Genomic DNA, 4715 nt, shown 5'->3' on the forward strand with positions numbered 1-4715 from the left:
TGTTGAGGCTCAGTACGAATTTTGCTAGTGCCTTCAGAAGGTAATGTATCTTGTTCTCGAATTTCTTCAAGATCTACAGTGCTCCCACTTGCTTCTTGTAAGAGGAGACTCTTCTCCAAAAACTCAGCATATCTAGCAGTGAAAACCTTGTTTTTTGCTGGATAGTAGAAGTAGTATCCCATCGTTTCCTTTGGGTATCCTACAAAGATACACTTGATAGTTCTGGACTCAAGTTTGTTTGGTGTATCACGCTTCACGTGAGCCTCACAACCCCAGACTTTCAAGTAAGGCAGATTTGGGACCTTCACATGCCATATTTCATATGGTGTCTTGTTTACCTTCTTGGTTGGAACCATGTTGAGAATGCGTGCAGCAGACTCTAGAGCATATCCCCAAAAGGATGCTGGTAGAGTTGTTAGACTCATCATTGATCGAATCATGTCAAGCAAAGTTCGATTTCTCCTTTCTGACACCCCATTATGCTGAGGTGTGTAAGGAGGAGTAAACTGTGAGACAATCCCACGATCTCTCAGATGATCTAAAAACTCTTGACTCATATATTCGCCTCCACGGTCGGACCGTAGAACCTTAATGGTCTTTTCGAGTTGATTTTCTACTTCATTTTGAAACGCTTTGAACGTTTCAAATACTTCATGTTTATGTTTAATCAAGTAAACATAACCATATCTACTGAAATCATCAGTAAAAGTAACGAAGTAGGTAGCTCCATCTCTAGACATTGTTCTAAATGGGCCACATACATCAGTATGAATGAGTCCAAGTAGATCACTCGCCCTTTCAACCTGGTGGGTAAAGGGTTTCTTTGTCATTTTTCCAGATAAACAAGATTCACATATGTCAAACGACTCATTGCCGGTTGACTCAAGAAGCCCATCGTGTTGCAGCTTTGTTATGCGTTTCTTGTTTATATGACCAAGACGACAATGCCATAGATATGTGGAATTCAAATCATGCTTGAATTTCTTAGAGATATAGTTAAATATAGAACTTTCGTTTGGAACAAGATTATGCATGTCAATTTCAAAAATACCATCTCTAGGAATAGCATTAAAATAAAAAATATTATCCTTAGAAACCGAAATACCATAATCTGTGAATACATGATTAAAACCATTATCTTTCAAACGAGAAAATGAAATAACACCTCTAGTAATAGAAGGTGCATAATGACAATTATCTAAAATAAGAATAAGTCCACTTGGGAGGATGAGCTCATAGCTTCCTATAGCTTCGACAGCTGCACGATCGCCATTGCCAACGTACAGATCCAAAGCCCCCTTATTCAGCTTCCGAATTTTCCTAAGTCCCTGCATATCATTACAAATATGAGTACCACAACCAGTGTCATACACCCAAGTTTTATTAGGAAAATTATAGAGTTCTATAACGAAGATACCTGAAGTGCTGGTCGAACCAGCCTTTCCCTTCTTCAACTCTTCTAAGTAAAGGACACAGTTTCGTCTCCAATGACCAATCTGGCCACAATGGTGACAAGTCATGTTCTTTGCGGGATGCTCTTTCTTTGCTGGTGGTGGAATTTTCTTCTTAGGTGTGTAAGCTTGCTTACTTTTTCCTTTTTCCTTTCCACTAGCAGCTTGCGGCTTTCTTTTCTGGATTTTACCTTCCTTTATGATTAAGACTACAGGAGTCTTCTTTGGTAGCCCCTTTTCAGCTTGCTTAAGCATTGCATGTAGCTCAGGAATCGTTTTTCCCATGCTATGCATATTGTAATTCATTACAAATCCATCATAGTCATTGGATAGTGAAGTAAGTATCAAGTGCACTCCAAGAACTGGTGGCATAGCATAACCTAGGCACTTCAATTGATCCAGATAGCCTTTCATCTTTAAGACATATTGGCTAACCGGTTGCCCCAACTCATGTTTGCAAGCGTGAAACGCTTTCACAGTTTCAAACAATTCTTATTCTGCCTGCTGTTGGAACATCGTCTTGAGTTCCTCGATCATGTCATAAGCATTGTAGTCCATTAAGTTCTTTTGGAGCTCAGAGGTCATGCTAGCAAGCATAAGACATGCCACTTCAAGTTGTTCGTTATACTGCTTAGTAAAGCATTACGAACAGTAGCATTAGCAGTTTCAGGTGGGGCTTCAGGTAAAGGATTTTTCAGATGGTGCAACTTCCTTTCAGACTTTAAGACAATCTGAAGGTTTCGATACCAGTCAATGAAGTTGTTACCATTCAATTTTTCCTTCTCAAGGATTGACCTTATGGTCATGTTGTTTACGGATTGAATTGCGTTTGATGTCATCTACAAAAATAAACAAGGTTCTTTTAGTATCTTTAATAATTATCCTTTTATAAATTAACTACCCATGTTTTTTAAAAAAAAAACTTATAAAACTATTAATTTTCGTAAAAGGCTAAGATCCACATTGTGCTTCCACCATCACATCAGTTGATCTGCTAGCAATGGTGGATTCAATCGGTAGGCGGCGAGCACCAATTGCGTTACAAGTGCAACTCTTAGATCTTTATGGGACTCACGACATTTAGTGTCTAACACTAGTGTCATGCTGGCATGTTTAGTCCCATCCTTGCCTCGGGTTGTGGTCTCACCTCTCAACTCGATTAAGTCATCCAATTGTGAAGCGTGTAAAAATTAATCTAGGTCTCACGCATAGATAATGATCACCTTGAGTTATAATTTAACTAGGTCTCACGCATAGTCAAAGAATAACAACAAGTGTTTCAACTGAATTGGACGGCACGACTTAAATTTTGCCGGGTATATTAAACAATTTTAATAATCTTTTAGAAAAATTGTGTTACGAATATTACATGCATAATATTCGCCTCACAAGTTAAAAACGTTTTAACTTGATTTTAATTATGTTTTGTTTTTTGTTGTCACATGGCAAATTATACACAATCACATAACATATAAAATCCAACCAAACAAAATAAAACATAATAAGTATGTGCATAGCCTCAACCGATGAAAATCCTATGCTTGATCTCACGAGCCATTATGAGAACCAAGCGGTCAACTAGAGGGACGATCACAAAAGTAAACCTTAGAAGCTCCCACTTGCGTCAAGATCTCATGATGACCAAGTGTCCTCCTTCACCGCATCTCTCTCAGCTTTTGTCCATTGACTTTACTGCAAGTGTGTCTTCATGGCCAAATACCGTTCACTTCAAGTCTTTAATCCCATCATGGAGGTTACATTTATTAAAAAAATAAAATACAACTAATCTAGAATTGTAAATTACATAATTGGCTCAAAACGGCCTCCCAAAATAAAAGATTAAATTACATCCATAAATGGCCACAAAACAATGGCATCCAAACAATCATAAACATTCAAGATCACAACACATACACACGGTCTAGGTTTTCATCGGCTATGCACAATTAAATCATCATAATAATAACATGATCATGACAATAATTATGGCTTGCTCCATGGCACAAGATGCATGTCTTGGCCATGAATAAAAAAAACATACAAATATATACACAAGTCATTTAATTAATAACAACCACGTATGAATATACTAACCGTATAAAAACATAAGAGGCTCTGATACCACTGTAGGTGATTTAGTGTTTTAAGAAAACAATTTTCTAATTAATTATTATCATGTACATACATATAATAACAATAAATTTAAGCGGAAGCGTATTAATTATATTAATAACTAAATCACCCAAACTGATCCATATGATTTACTAGAAGCATTGCCCGTGCGTTGCACGGATATTTTTACGCTTTGCATTTTTTATTTTAAAGTAAAGTATGTGGTTGTCTCGTACGTAATAGTTCTTATTGGGAGGACATATATAATAACGACCATATGAAACAAAGAGTTCTTAACAGTCCATAATAATGCTTTATAAAAATAAAATAAAATAAAAAACAGTCCATAATAATCGTAATAAATAAGCAAAAACTTCCACGAACATCAAAATCGGTAACTAAGTGCCGACGTAGACAAAATGTATGCTAATCTTCTACGAATCTCCAAAAAGCGAATGAATACATAGATTTATTTAGGGTGTTGAGTTAAGGATCCTGGTAATTGAGTTGAACTTTTTTAACATATATATTTTTATACTATACTATTTAATAATTAAAAGGATAGAATTGTAAGAAAATTTATATAAGAAATTTAAATTAACTTAAATATATAAATACAATTATACAATACAATAATCACATTATAAACATTAAAAAAAAGAATCTTCGAACGAATTCATCCAACATAGAGCCAACCACGTGTCTTCTTGGCAAGTCTACATTTGACATTTTTTTTTAATTCAGCGTTTCTTCAGTAGCTACAAAAACAAACAAACACGCATTATATTTAATTATATATGTATGTATATATAATTGTATATCAATATTACACACACATACACACACACACACACATATATATATATATATATATATATATATATATATATATATATATATTAAATAATATTTTAAATCGTAAATAATTTATATACTACATATATTATTAAAATAATCAGTGAGAGACTTTTGATGATCCGTATATTTAAATATAAAGTGATGTTTTATTCATATAAACATATAAAATGATATAAGTGATGAATGATAACAATTTAATGAGAAACTCAAAAGTTATAATTAATATATATATACACACACACACACACACATATACATATTCGAATACACACACACATACACACACACACACAC

At 34.5% G+C, this 4715-nt stretch overlaps 1 long non-coding RNA gene across 1 annotated transcript; it reads right to left on the minus strand.

Annotated features, from left to right (window-relative positions):
- Positions 1–1083: 1083 nt before the first annotated feature.
- Positions 1084–1468, minus strand: LOC139866699 (uncharacterized). The gene is made up of 2 exons (XR_011765541.1): positions 1418–1468; positions 1084–1328 (listed from the first exon to the last, which is right to left on the minus strand). It is a non-coding gene; the product is annotated as an uncharacterized lncRNA (long non-coding RNA).
- Positions 1469–4715: the final 3247 nt, after the last annotated feature.

The sequence above is a fragment of the Rutidosis leptorrhynchoides genome, chromosome 9 (genome assembly GCF_046630445.1).
Source record: "Rutidosis leptorrhynchoides isolate AG116_Rl617_1_P2 chromosome 9, CSIRO_AGI_Rlap_v1, whole genome shotgun sequence".
NCBI lineage: Eukaryota > Viridiplantae > Streptophyta > Magnoliopsida > Asterales > Asteraceae > Rutidosis > Rutidosis leptorrhynchoides.